General features: G+C 37.0%; 1 long non-coding RNA gene across 1 annotated transcript; it reads right to left on the reverse strand.

Annotated features, from left to right (window-relative positions):
• Positions 1-1851: 1851 nt before the first annotated feature.
• LOC130012331 (uncharacterized) lies at positions 1852-5388 on the reverse strand. Its single transcript, XR_008787754.1, has 3 exons — positions 4884-5388; positions 4591-4644; positions 1852-4365 (listed from the first exon to the last, which is right to left on the reverse strand). It is a non-coding gene; the product is annotated as an uncharacterized LOC130012331 (long non-coding RNA).
• Positions 5389-16352: the final 10964 nt, after the last annotated feature.

The raw sequence follows: 16352 nt of genomic DNA on the forward strand, positions 1-16352 counted from the left end.
ATAATTGACAACTTAAATCGTTTATGAAAATATCTCTCTAGAATAGCAGACGAATTGCCGTCTGCCAGCATTCGACCCATCTTTTAACCCCCAACATAAACACCAGTGATACAAGTCCCTATTATCCAGCACTATCTAAACTATACAAATCATTTTAGTCTTGCTCATCAAGTCATCTCAAAAAATTAACATTGAAATTGGCTATTGTAAACCTTTTCACAAGATATTCTTTTAACCCCTAACATAAACACCCAATGTTTGTCAGTGATACAAGCCCCTACTATGCAGCTCTTTCTAAACTATACAAATCATATTAGTCGTGCTCATCCAGTCATCTCAAAAAATTACCATGGAAATTGGTTATTGTAAACCTTTTCACAAGATATTCTCAGCCACCTCTGAATTATAAAGTCATCAAATATTGCAATAATTGAAACATGGAAATTTATAATTAGTATTTAAAACCAGGTTTTCTCATTGACACTAAATGTACTTAAAATCTGTATCGCTCTATTGTATATAGGTGTGCAAAATACAGGCAATGATTTTATTTATATATATCATATTTTACTTTTTACTCTTTTATACATACTCAACTCTTACACTATACACATTATAAATAATTTTACTGTTCACTCTTTTATATCTACTCAACTATTAGACTATACATATTATAAATAATCAAAAATATTTGTTTTAATTATTGTATATTATTGTATTTTACTTTGCCTGTGTGTCATATATACATGTAGTAACAGGGAATACTTTGCCCGTGTGTGTCTTATATAGTAACAGCGAATACTTTGCCTGTGTGTGTCTTATATAGTAACAGGGAATAAGTAAAAAAATAAATTAAAGGTGTGGAAATTATAAAATACTGTAAATATTATAATGTATAATTATATTCTGTGAATAAATATATTACAAGCTAAAATAAATATCATTAGTATATCATGTATTATATACCTGACTGATATCATTACAATATCATTAGTATATCATGTATTATATACCTGAATGATATCATTACAATATTATTAGACCTCTACTATTGATCAATCAATTATATGTTATGATACTTCGTTTAGTCATAAAATACTATATTACTCGTCTAATGATAGCAGTTGTTTTAATGTTGATTCATTTCACTTGAATAGATGTTCGTTATACCCATTATAAATAATTACATCACTTGTACAATATAGCTTAGGTTAACCTTTGTTACAATTCTGATTCATTCCACATGGGAGCCACGGTGGCTCAGTGAGTAAGACGTTAACTCGCTAACCTGTCAGTGATGTAGGACAACGTATAGTCCTTTGGATGGGATGAAACACCAAGGTGAGGTCCATTGTACATATTGGCATGCACATAAAAGAACCCTTGAGAGTTGGAATTGGAAATAAGAGTAGGCCGTAGAGCCTCTGTCCGAACAAAATTTATCTCATAGCACACTGCATTAGCCCAGTCGGAGCTGAACAGTAGGACGTTAAAATCCATTTCATTTCATTTCACTTGAAATATACTGATTATAGACATTAATAATTCCCATCATATCTTGTAATACAGTAAACTTTGATGTTAATTATTCTCCACTATAAACCAATGATATGCTGTGTTTAGTATTAATTGGCCATCTATTATAGTTCATATAATATTAATAGTACATCATACTATGATATGCTTGGTTTAGTAGTAATTGGTTATCTATTATAGTTCATATAATATTAATAGTACATCATACTATGATATGCTTGGTTTAGTAGTAATTGGCCATCTATAATAGTTCATATAATATAAATAATATAGGATGTAGGTAATAGTTAACATGTACAGAAATTATTCACCTTAATAAGAGAGAGAGAGAGAGAGAGAGAGAGAGAGTTTCGTTATTAACATATTTTTCAATTTTATGTAAATGATTCGCTTATGCGTATGGGTCTTTAGAAGTGGGAGCAAAATTAAGAGGATGGGCCCTACTTCTTGTCCCGTACAAGCGGGGAATCGAAACCACACCACTTGACTCATTGCAGACCTTATGATCCAACGCGCATGCGTTAACCTTTCGGTCACGCAACCTCCCGCAATATTTGGAGAATTAATCTCTCAACTAAATATCCGCTTCAACCATAAGGATATTAAAGATACATTGTCACAAATATATTTATCAGGTGGTTATTTCCAGTAACAGTATGACATGATATATATGAAAAGTTTAGACGCCCAATCTTACTAGAAAAATACTGGATTACGCGAAAAACAGGAACTGAGCAAAAATGTCAGGGTATCACTAACAGCCAACCCGACGGCTTATTGTATGCTAGTTTAACTGAGGGAGAGGTTGTTATTTCTTGATCGAACGGTTTGTTTTCGGTGAAGTATCTTTAAAATATTCTGGCTTATCTTGATATAACTGACGTTTTAGTCATATAACCACAAAATAAAATAGGAATGTAATTTAACATTTCGTTAACACAACACAATACTACCGGCTTTTTATTCTGTTATTAAGGGATGTTATGCTAATGAGAAGAATTTTGCCCTGACAGCGGCGTTTCATCGAATGTATTTTACGTGCACGCCAATGTATACACGTAGGAACCATCCGAAGGACTAGTCAGCCCAATAGACGTTATACCCCTGACAGGTGAAACTCAGGCTTGACAAACCTCAAGGTTCTTCTCGAGAATCGAACTTAATTCCCTGACATCAATATGTTATTATCAGAATACTTAGACATTGATTTATTGTCTACGGTATCAACTCAATGGAAGCCGACGTAAATTAACCTTGGTATTATGTCAAGTATTATATTATCAAGGGAGTCGCGATGGCTCAGTGAGTAACGTCTATCATATAGAGTCAATTGGCGTGGACTCGGTTCCCCGCATGTACGTGACACAGAATAGGGTAGCCTGTCCACCCTCGTGGGTTTTTTCCTGGTCTATCATATACATAGAGTCAATCTGCATGGAGTAGGTTCCCCACATATACGTGTCAACGAATCTCGTGGGTTTTTCCGGGTCCTGAACTGCGGTTTCCCTCCACTTAACCCCATATCTATCTATCTTTCTCTCTAAATATAATCTAAACGTGACATGTTAATACTATTATAAAGATAGATCTAGGAGTAGCCCGTGTCACCAACACTAACAATATCCGTCGTCCTTTAATATAACATACATTCATAATACACCGCTAGATATGCATAGTGCTAGATATGCATTCATATATATAACATAAATATAGTCTCAATATATATCACACTATAAGTTGATCTACTTCCATACTACCTATGAATACTAACTCAATGCATGAAATTCAAACAAAAATCGAAATAATAGAACAAAATACAATACAAGGTTACGATATTCTAAAATATATAAATTAGCTGAGGTCAAAAACAGTGCTAAAAAGCAAATTAAACAATTAATCAATCAAAATAATACAGTATTTGATAATGAACAAGATATTCTAGACACAATTCACCAATATTACCAACAACTATATACTACCCAAAACATTGTCGAAAACCTAATAAACTCCTATATTGAAAACAGTAACATAAATACCCTAACTAACACGGAAAGAGATTCCCTGTCTCATTTCATATCTAAAGATGAAGATCTGAAGGCGTTACAAAGTTTCAGATCAAACCGTAGCCCAGGCATCGACGGTATTCCAGGAGATTTCTATATCAAATTCTTTGACACAATAGGAACCGACCTGACAGAAGTAATAAACAACATCTATCTACAGGGTGAATTATCTAACCCAATGAGAACCGGTATAATAATAATTAATTATAAGAATAAATTGTTTGTCTATAAGAATAAAGGCGACCACCGATTACTTAAGAACAAATAACCCTGTTATGTGTCGACTATAAAATCATCACAAAAATATTAAGTATATGAATGAACACAGTTATTAACAAATTGATCTCTAAAACACAAACGGGAGCCGGACCAAATAAAAGCACCTTCGATAACCTGTATTTAATTGATTCAATCCTAAATTATTTAGACACACATGAAACTAATGCCTATATCTTATCGTTTGATTAGGAAAAAAGCCTTTGACCGTATTGAACACAATTATATAAAAACCCTACTAAAACATATGAATTTTCCAAATGACATTGTAAATTGGGTTACAATACTGTTTAAAAATTTGAAAAGTAAAGTTCAAGTAAATGGATATTTCTCTCAAAATATCAAAAATAATCGTTCGATCCGTCAAGGTTGTCCACGATTCTTTATTCCTTACGTATAAATGTTGGCTCCGTATATAGCTCTCAACTAAATTAAGATAAAACCGAAATCCACCATGTTGGTGTTCGTAAACCATCCCATGACTCATTTCCTGAAAATATAAACATAAACATTAAAACAGACACAATTAAATTACTGGGCTTTTGTTCTGAGATCAATAAAATGGAAAAAAATATGGTTACCCCTCATCATGACGATTAAATCAACTATTAGTCACTGGTCTACTTACAACCTATCGATTAAAGAAAAAGTCTGTACTTGTACTGGTCACTCATTGATAGTAAGAACGTACAACCAAAAATAAACAAACACCTACCTCATATAAATTTTGAAAAAGTTTGGCATAATTTATATAAATGTCCAACACTATCTGAAATAGAAAAAGAATTTATGCACAAAATAATACACAATGCATTTCCCACAAAAGATATTCTCCACACTCGAAATATTTACGTAGATGACTATAAATGTCAATACTGCAAGAAAAATAATGAAACCTACAGTCACTTATTTCTACACTGCCCTAAATTACAGCACTTTAAATCCTTTGCTGCTACACATATAAACAATATACATTCCACAAAATCCTTCCATATCATGTATCTCTACCTCTGGATCATATGGTCCAACAGAATGCATCCCTATATCAACAACATCTCCAACCATCTGATATACCAATTCTATACAAAAAGAAAAGAAAAGAAAATATAAATAAAATCACCAAGCTTCACCCTACTCTGCCTTACTAAATTCTCTGGTGTAAGGCAAATTATCGTTCTGTGTGAAGCTTCTAAATTAATTACTCTATTATGTGACTAAGCAGATCGTGCTATTTACTTTTAAGTTGCCATAACTTGGCATCTTAATCATCTTTCGTTTTCGTTAAATGGCACTTTCATACTGTGTCGTATAAACAAAATACCCATGCACCCACCGAAATAATTGTATGTTCAAAAGAAAAAAAAGAAGCAGGTGCAGGTTCGAAGGCATGGCAAGAGGAATATCAGTTAAGTCGTCCACGAGCAAAGTCGTCCACACGAAAAATCTGGTGAAGTCGTCCACACTCGTTGGTGCAGTCGTCCACATAGGCGTACGGGGAAATTTTTGACTGGGGGGGGGGGGGCGGGCGGTGGTGGTTGGTGCCCAAAAAATGTAGTTAGGTTCTTAGTATGTTACATAATAATAATAAATTCGCTGTTAAATTGGACACATTCAAGAACACAATATTTTTTTTATACAATTTTTACAAAGTACAATTGTGTGCCCAAATACGTTGGTTAAGTCGTCCACACGACATAGTTTACTTTCGGGACACATTAGCTTTATCATTTCGGAACATCTCCACGCTAGAGCGGGCCCGTTTATTAATAAACAACAAAGTAAATTGTACACTAAAATATATTAACAATCAAATATTTATTTTTTCAGTTACAACAAAAAAGCATTAACGAAGGATTTTTCAGGCGGGATATCCGTGTGGGGAAGAATCGCCATGGAATTGTTGCCACAGAGAATCATTGAATTTGTTATATTTATGAAATTGTTATGTATTGAAATTTTATTGTACACTTTATATTGAATTTTATTGTAAATTTTGTTGTACACGTATCATCTGCGGGCACTGGATCATCTATTAACCTAAAAAATCAAATAATACAAAATACTAATTAACCAGGGACGAAATGGCTCGGATGGGACAAAAAACCGAAGTCTCGTGTATGTGGCGTGCACGTTGAAGATTCCTTGAGAGTAGGCCGCAGCGCCGCTGTCCGCTCTAAGTGTCCCTCATAGCACACTGTATGGCGTATGCCCGTTTTCGTTAGCACAGTGGGAGCAGAACAGTAGTTTGCTGTAGTTTACAAGTGATTCCAATCGCTTAAAGTGGCAGATCGAGACATTAACCTAATTCCGTTCTAAACAGGGAGCCAAAGGGTGCTAGCTTACTAAGTGAGTAAGACGTTGGCTTGTAAGCATGGAGGTCGCGGTTCATCTGGATTTTCCGATGTGGTTTACCTTTGTCAGTGGTGCAGGACGAAGGGCCTGCCAAGGACAGCTATCTAGTCGTTCGGATGGGACGAAAAACCGAGGTCTCGTGTATACATTGGGATGCACGTATGCCTTGGCAGTTGGAATTATTGGGTATTATTAATTGGGTGTTATTGGGTAATTCAACACGCCCGGTCGGGGCATATTAGAAAAAATGTTATAGGCCAAGGCATGTCATAGATTTAACATTAAAATCACCTGGGGAAAGAATTACTAATTACTAATTACTGACATCATAATTATGAACATGCTTAGAGTTATAGCCCTTGATTTCACATAAAACGTATCAAAGCTATATACAGGGCTGAGTTATTGCCCGAATTTCATGAAATTTGCTAAAATCCATATCAGCGTGAATTTGACCATCTTTCTTTTATTTAAATTTGGTTTTGGTGTTCAATAGGAGAATGTCTCAGTCACGAATACGGAAGGACTCCTCACTTTTTTTTCTATTTGCAATTTTTCTATATACACCCACGCGTAATATAGGCGTATAGAGTTGTCGGCTGTCGGTCAGCTGTTTCGTTACACAAATTTACAAACCTTGACAGGATGATCCATATCCATTTATCCTGCATTGTTGCAGTTTTATAGTAAAATAGATAGGGTGACTAATGTCGTCCAAGTTTATAAAACAATCAATTATTGTACCAGGTGAGAATATATAATAAAAATACATCACCTATTGATATATAATTATATATAAATAATCTTGTCTTGGAGAGCGGCGCGACAGCTTACTCTTACACGGAATTCCAATACCTGCACGCCTGAGTAGACAAGAACTGTCGGAACAACTAGGTGTTATCTATTGCCAGGCCCAAAGTCCTGCACAATGGAAAACGGGGGAACCACGCCAGTTCATGACAGTACATTTAACCCCGTATTTATCACAGTCACACCCAATATATATAATACTAGAATGGGGTTTAACGTCTCCTCAATTTAAGACTAATTAATGTATTTTTCTTTTCAATCGCCAGGCGTGCAATACGATGGTGAACTTTGCCTGGAATGCCGCTTTTTACCCTATCCGATGGATTAGGCACATTTCCTTTGTCAATTCCGCCGGGGCCTCCCTGAAAAGCGAGAACGAGTTCTTCTCGGGCCCATGGCGTGATTCGAACTCTAAAACGCAATTTAAAGTAATATTTAACTGTAAATGATGTTACATCAAAACCTTCTTTTAATTTTCTCTACCTTAATTATGGGGGGTTGGATGGCGGAATGGTTAGCACGCGCGCTGTACCATACGGCCTGTCATTGAGTGAACTGGCGGGGTTTCGATTCCCCGGTTGTACGTGACAAGGAGTAGGGTCGCCTGTCCAACCTCGTGGCTTTACTCCGGGTCCCCCGGTTTTCTCCCACTGCTAAAGACCCCTACGCACAAGCGAATGATTAAAATAAAATTGAACCATGTGTTAGTCACGAAATGACCTACTTTGTGTCGAGTGGACGTTAAACCCCATTTCTCTCTTTCACCTTAATTATGTTTTATTAGTCGCTACCCACTGTAAAATAGGGTGTTGGATGGCCGAATGGTTAGCGCGTGCGTGTTGTATCCAGGGGCGGATTGGGGCCGGGAAACGGCCCGAGGTCCCGTGTCGGAGCGGCCCCTTTTACTGATCGCGGAGCCCGGATGGGGGAGTCCGGGTGCTCTCCCCAGGGAAAATTTTGAAAAATGGGAGGCCATTTCCCGCAATTTGAGACCATTCCCGACATCCCAATTCTGTAATTTCATCTCTGTAAATAACGAGTTAAAAAAAATGTTAAGGAATGTTTAACACCAGTCTCAGGAAATCGTCTAGCACTCATATTCAGCAAGCAGACTGGCTATCATCAAATTTTGCTGAGGCCTTAAAATTGAAAATTTTTTTTGAGTTACAAACGATCGGCAGACGTTTCTGACGTATCCCCAGAAACAGGGTACAGGGGACTTAATAATTAGTAAATTTGCCGGTGAAAGTGTCTGGTGAATCCGGTGAAATTTTCGGATTCCGAATTCCGGCCCACACCCAGCACACCCGGCCCAGAAAGTCTATTATACCAGCCCATTCCAAACTCCAGTGATGGCGTGGTGGCCCGTTAAAGCTACCGGCCACATACAACATGATCATCATCGCTGCATGACCGGTTCAATACACCCCCCCCCCCATATAATGTTCAGAAGAAAAAGGTTTTATTAGACGAATTGCACCAAATTATTTTTTTCATTTTTTGTCTGACCGGCCGATGGCCCAATCCAGCCCTGGGTGTTTCATAAGATCTGTCATTGAGTCAACTGGCGTGGTTTCGATTCCCCGGTTGTATGTGACAAGGTGTAGGGTCGCCTGTCCAGCCTCTTGGGTTATCTCCTTGTCCCCCGGTCCCAGCCCTACGTGCAAGCGTATTATTGAAAAAATTGAAATACACTGTATATGTTAGTCCCGAAATTACCTAGTTTGTTTCGAGTGAACGTTTAACCCTATCTTCTCCCTCTCCATTGTAAAATACTGATTATTTGTTTGTTCTCAAATCCCCCCCCCCCCCGCATCAACAGTTGTAATAAAATAAGTTTATTTTAAACAATAAACCACAGCACATAATTATGGAAATAATAATTTATTTTGACATTAGGAAGTAATCTCTCAACTAAACGTCCGTTTCCACCGTAAGAATATAAAAAAAATGTCCGCCTAGTATACACTGTCCGGGCAGCGACACTACGGCCTACTCTTATATCGAATTCCAACTGTCAAGGGATCTTTTACGTACACGCCAATGTGTACACGGAACCTCGGATTTTCGGACCCTCCGAACGACTAGACAGCGGTCCTTGTCAGGCCCTCCGTCCTCAATCACTGACAAGGGGGAATCACGACGGAAAATCTGGATGAATTTAACTTTCTCGACCAATACAGAGATCGAACACCCAACCTCCAGGGTAGCGAGCCAGCCTCGAGATTCGAACTCAATCCCCTGACTCGTTGACTACCACGACCATCAATATGTTAATATCAGAATACTTAGACATTGATTTATTGTCTACGGTATCATCTCAATGGAAGCGGACGTAAATTAACCTTGATATTACGTCACGTATTATATTATCAAGCGAGTCGCGGTGGCTCAGTGAGTAAGACACTCGTTCGTTAACCAGGGGGTTATGGGTTTGATGCCAGTGTCGGTTGAGAAAGCTATTCGGGATTTTCCGGCTTGGTGTCCCTCTGTCAGTCCTGCAGGAACACCGTCTAGTCGTTCGGATGGAGCATATGGGACTAAAATCGGAGAGTCCCGATGAACTTTCTAAGTAAGGATATAGCGCCATGTGGACCCAGCCGTGTATATTATATCTAGAGGTTTATTAACTAGTTGATATATTACTACATTGTTAAAGATACCAAGTTGATATATTACTACATTGTTGAATATACCAAGTTGGAGACATACAGAGGAACACGTGGAATTATAGCTGTGTAAACGTATAAACATTATACATTATATTATATCTCACTATAAGTTGACCTACTTTCATACTACATACATTCATAATATTATAATTATAGACGTACACCGCTAGATATAGTGTCAATATGATATAGCGTGATAGTGGTAGACTCTGTTACCCACGCTAACAATATCAGTTGTACTTGACATGCATACATAACATACATTCATAATATTATATCAGTGGTGGTTGACGTACACCGTTATCGTCTGGGTGACAAAGGCAAATGCCGAAGGTCATTATATCAAAACGAAAATAAAAATAGAATTTCCGAGAAACTGCAGCAAGTTTACGCATGTTCAGTCTACGGCATAAGGAAGACAAACTGTGCAAGACGATGAAAGACGTGGATTTTTATGTGATTTAGACGTTTTCGATAGAATTTCCGAGAAACTGTAGCAAATTTTCACTTGTACAGTCTACAGTCCGAGGAAGATAAATTGTGTAAGACGATGGTATTATAGACGTACACCGCTAAATATAGTGTCAACATGACATGGCGTGCTAGTGGTAGACTCTGTTACCCACACTAACAATATCCGTGGTAGTTGATACACACAGTGATAGTCTGGGTGACAAAGGCTAATGTCGAAGGTCATTATATCAAAACGAAAATAAAAATAGAATTTCCGAGAAACTGTAGCAAGTTTACGCATGTTCAGTCTACAGTATAAGAAAGACAAACTTTGCAAGACGATGAAAGACGTGGATTTCTATGGGATTTAGACGTTTTGGTTGAATTAAATACTTTTGATTTTTAGTTCATCTGTCTCGATATCAAGTACCATATTGGGCTAATTGTTTGATTTTGTATTTTCATCCAGTTTGAACTCGTATTGTCTACAGATATGTGACTTAGACGTTTTGGTGAGCATTTATAAGAAACTATAGCAAGTTTATGCAGGTTCAGTGTACAGTCCAAGGAAGATAAACTGTGCGAGAAGATGGCAGGCGTGGTTTGCTATGGGATTTAGACGATTTGGCTAAATTTAATACTTTTGATTTCTAGGATATCGTATATTATATTAGCCTAATTGTTTGTTGTTGTTTTGTCCAGTTTCAACTCGTATTTTATACAACCAGTGCAACATACATCTATTCAAAATGGCGGAGAAGGAAGTGTGTAGTATTTGTTTGAACGATTTTCAACAACGCGTGGTACTCGATTGTAAACACCCCTTTTGTTTTATCTGTTTAGAAGATTATGTGAACAAAACCTCCACTAAAGATCAGTTCCAATGTCCATTATGCCGTAGCTTTATAAATCTTAGTGACGGAGGTCTGGATCGATTTAAACCTAAACCAATTAATATTCCTCAATGTGATGTATGTACGGAAGATACATGTCAATATTTCTGTCGAGACTGTGATCAATATTTATGTAAATCATGTAAAACCACGCATGATAAGATGAAAATTTGTAAAGACCACGTTGTGTCTCGATATGATGAAACACAGGTCTATCAAGCGCCTACTTCACACGAAACAATAAAGGAAAAAGCTTCGGCTTCGTCTATCCCAAATCCTAAAGATTTCTGTCTGCGCCATGAAAAGGAGCCCGTAAAAGTATACTGTAAAGATTGTACTGTAGCCGTTTGTTTGAAATGTTTCTTGGTCGATCATAATGGACACAATTATTTAGATTTACAGGAGGATGAAGTCAGACAAAGTATCAGACACGACTTACAATCACTGAATGATGAATTAAAAAAACAAATCACTAATTTTCAGAAACATTATGATAATTTAAATAGCAAATTAACTGAAGTCAAAAACTGCACAAAAACTGAATGTGACAAAGTAGATGCACAAGTTGAGAAAATCTGCTCAGAATTTCATAAAATCGGAGAAAATATTAAAAAGGAAATGCAAGAAACTAGTGAAGAGGAAGAATACAAATTCAGGAAATTAATGGAGGACATTAAAAGACTAACGGAAGATTTAAAAGCTAGTGTTAAATATTCAGTGAATGTTTTAGAAGATTCATCCGTTGTTCAAGTTTTACAAAGAATACCTAAAGTTAGACAGGAAAAAGATGAAAGTTGTTGTAGAAAATTGGATATACCTGATGTAAGATATTCAACATTTCAAGTAGCAGAGATAGATAAAACTTTGTTAACTAATCAACTTGGTAAAATTGTAAGTTGTCATCAGAATATGATTGGTAAAGTTGTAAGTTGTCATCAGAATATGTTTGAAGATGTTTTTAATGTGGATACTGTGCCAGGTTATGATGGTTGGTATGAAGGTAAACGACATGTAGTTTCAGGTTTTACATGGAGTATTGATGTGTATAAAGGATCATCTTCATTCTGTTTTGGATTATACCTGAATGACGTAGAAGATAAAAGTATTACGTCATGTAAAGTTGACGTCACATGTAAAGTTATAAATAAAACAGATGATAGACAATCTGTAGTTAAACAATGTAATGGGACTGTTGTACCTGGTGGTAGGACATCAAAATGTTATACTGATCTTATTGACTGGGAGAGATTCATTAATCCTGGCAGTGGATTTATTGATGATCATAGAAACTTTACAATTCAAGCAACAATTAATAATATAACTGACATTAAAAGACGTTAATAATTAGACTACTGTTATGGCTGAATGATTGTTAAATAATGTTTTGTTTACGGTGTAAGGGAGATAACATTATTTCTATCCGAAATGGAATAAATTATGGTCAATCGCTGGAAGAAGTAGTTGATAGTTTTTTTCAGATGGAACTTTAATACATGTATAATATCATTCCATATTATAATAAAAAATGATTCCAGATGGAACTAAAATACGTGTATAATATCTTTCCATATTAGAATAATAATTGTAAACTCTTTGTATTGTTGTTTTATTATGAAGCACTGGTAGTAACCAACAGGTCAAGGGAAACAAAACAAGTTACTGAACACAGGCATTCCAACCCATTCTTGTTCGACACCGGCTTTGACTGAGAAAGTTGAACAATTTCCAGCCTGTTTTCCACTTTGTTAGGAAAAACGTGTAGTTACCATTTTTAAAACAGTTCTTGATCTTGAAGTCTGTTAACTTACATTAATGCAATAAGAAAAAAACCTGTGCGCCGTTAATATAGAGGTAGCAGTTTACTGTTAAAGGTACACCAGTGGGAGGAAACCGGTGGACCCAGGGAAAACCCAAGAGGTTGGACAGGCGATCCTACTCATTGTCGTGAACAAGCGGGGAATCGAAACCACGCCACTTCACTCAATGATAGACCTTATGATGCAACGCGCACGCATTAACCATTAGGCAACCCAACCACCTCTCAATAGAAGATAGGATAGAGGGTTACAAATCTGATCACAAATTTGTATTAATACCTGCTTTAAATTAATAGCTGACTTAATTGGGTAGAAACGCCATTGTACGGACTAAATTCTCCCCTGTGCATTGCATTGTGAATCGTTATGTAAAAAAGTGAAGCAAAGTCTCTATATATTGGTGAGATTACAAGATTGTACCAAGTAATTATCAGGAATTGTTCTTCTTATATTAAATATTCTTCGAAATGTCGCCTAAATATGGTATCTATTAACCATAAGCATGGTTAATACTGGTTTAGTCTATCCAATTAGTAAAACAAGCCTAAATATGGTAGCTGTTTACCTTAAGCATGGGTAATAGCATGTTAGTCTATCCAATTAGTAGATATCACTAACAGATTATTGCTCTGTCTTACTAGCTATCCTTGTATAACCCACCACACAAGTTGTACTGATGTCGTCATGTCACGTTATATAACACAGCTAGCAATATATATCTGATATGAACTGTAAGAAACTATACAGCTGCTATATAAGACTCTGACACATAAAAAAAACATGTTAAAAAGCCAAAATTAGTATAGAGCCCCCCCCCCCCCTCAAATACACCCGCTTATAATTCTAAACTAGTTTATGATAACACATCCACTCGAGTTGGTGAAGTTGAAGGTAGACAAGTGAAATGATATGAAATAAGGTTTAACGTCCTACTGTTCTGCACCGACTGGGCTAATGAAGACGGGAATATACGACAAACAGTGTGTTATAAGTGAAATTTTGCCCGGATAGCGGAGCTGACTCTTATTTCGAATTCCAATTGTTAAGGTTTTTTTAAGGTCCCCGCCAATGTGTCTACGGGTCCCCGTATAGTCGTCCTATCCGAACGCCTACACATGTTGCCCCGTGGCCGTACCACTGACAAGGAGGAAATATGCCGGAAAAAAAACGATGAACTTTCTTGGCCAACGATATGAGACCTCCAGGTTAGCGAGCCGACGTCCTACCCACTGAGCAACCGTGGCTGTCATGGGTTCTTTTACGTGTCCGACAACATTTAACGTCTTACTAATCACCACCGACTGCAATGAGGGGCCTTCTTTTATTTCGAATTCCAGTTGCCATGGATTCTTTTACGTGCCCGACAACGTGAAGACTGCAAAATGTCCCTCATAGTACACTGTATGGCGCATGCCCGTCTTTATCAGCCCAGTCGGAGAAGAAAAGTAGGACGTTAAACCCCATTTCATTTCTTTTCTTTTCTAAATATTGAGCTGGAGATTTTGATCGCGACTTTTTTGGAGTTTTTCCACCGGTAATTCGAGACTATACTATACGCTCAGTCAACCAGTCCCCTCTTACTTTATGACTCATTGGAAAATTAAATGAAACGCGACATTTTGCGTAGGTTTATGAGCCGGATGAGTGGGAGGGGCAGAAATGATGAGCCCGAAAAAAAAATCCTTTGGTTTTGCAACCGAAATCCCATGCTATGTCCACCCGAATTCCAATCAACCAATCAATCAGACGTCGGCATTGACCCGATGCCTGAAATTTCACACCCCGGGAAACAAGGCTCATGCCATGTAAAATGTGGCGCATAAAGCAGAGTGACAACTCTACTATTGCGCTTAACACTGTTTATTACACTGATTTAAAATGTGTAAATGTTAAGAGTGGTACTTGAGCTTTATCTCCGATAGGAATGTTTCTTAAGAGCTGAAAATGTCATATAGATTAAATTGTCGTAAATCTCTGGACACTGTATCGGCACATGGTGTACAGGAGCATGGGAATATACACTCTTGTCTCTGTCTCTCCCTCTCTCTCTCTCTCTCGCTAACAAACAGACAGTGCTAGATTGACCTGTGGGCTTGACAGGATGAAACCTAGGAGGGTCTCAAGATATGAGGGTCATCGGGCCAAGATATGGGTGAGTGGAGGGTGGTGTGGGGGCTCATCGGGCCATGATTGGGGGGGGGGGGGTCATCGGGCCAAGATGAGGTATGGGAGGAGGGGGTGGGGCATCAACTAAACATTCGTCAATATCTTCAATAGTGTTTAATAGTCACTTTGATCTTGCTGTTGTCGTGAGGGTGGGGAGGGGCTTCAACTAAATCTGGCAATGCCAACAGAAAGACAGACAGAGCTAACATGTAATGTGTCTGATTTAATTAAAAAAATTAGTTGCCAGTTTGTTTTTGGTATAATCGTTCGGATGGGACGAAAAAACGAGTCCCATGTACAAATTGGCATGCTCTTTAAAGATCCCTAGATAGTTAGAATTCGATATTAGAATAGGCAGTAGCGCCGCTCTTCGGGCTAAATTTCCCTTATAGCACAGTGCATGACGTATGATCGTTTTCATTTTCACAGTCGAAGCAGTAGGGCGTTAAACTCCATGTCATTTATCATATCGTAAAATACGTTCTAAAAGAAACCCACAAACAGTTGTAATAATACATATCATTCATTTTAAACATATAAATTGAAATAAAATGACGTTTAACGTTCTACTGTTTTAAACATATAAATTGAATTAAAATGGGGTTTAACGTTCTACTGTTTGTCACCAACCGGAATAATACAGATGAAGATGAGGGACTTACTGGTTTGTGAGCCAGCGTCTTACTCTCGAGACACTGTGGCTAAGCCTGAGATTAGTCAAAAGGGGGACGATTATGTAAACGTCCACTTTAATTGAATCAAATGGCGTGGGTTCGATCCCGGCTTATTAGTGGCTACCATCGTGCTAAAAACCCGTACACGTGCAAGCTAAATGATATATTAAAAACATATCATATGTGGACGGTTAAAAACAACTCATCTAGACTGCCCAGGGTCACATCCGACATCACCCACTTTGAATTTCATATCTTTCTTTAACCGTATATCAATTATATGGTATGGTGCGTCGTTTAGTTATATATATAACATCAGATATTTTGATTTCATTTATTCAAGATGTCATAACATATATTTTACCGGTACCTTTAAATGATATTGTATTAAATTCCTTTATTTTATTTTATTATTATATGTGTAACAATCCACCTGTTTATTTAATCAGTGCAAGACAATGATAGATACGGTACATTATAATATTGATATTATTAAATATTTTCATAGAATGCTTCAATAAAACCTATATTACATTAGCAAGTATTATAAAAATAACCAAACAACATTTAGAGAAATATTCATCCCTATTTGTTAAATATAATTATAATGGAGAAATTGAACTCGACTTCTCCTAACCAG

Source organism: Patella vulgata, chromosome 3, assembly GCF_932274485.2.
Source record: "Patella vulgata chromosome 3, xgPatVulg1.2, whole genome shotgun sequence".
Classification (NCBI taxonomy): domain Eukaryota; kingdom Metazoa; phylum Mollusca; class Gastropoda; family Patellidae; genus Patella; species Patella vulgata.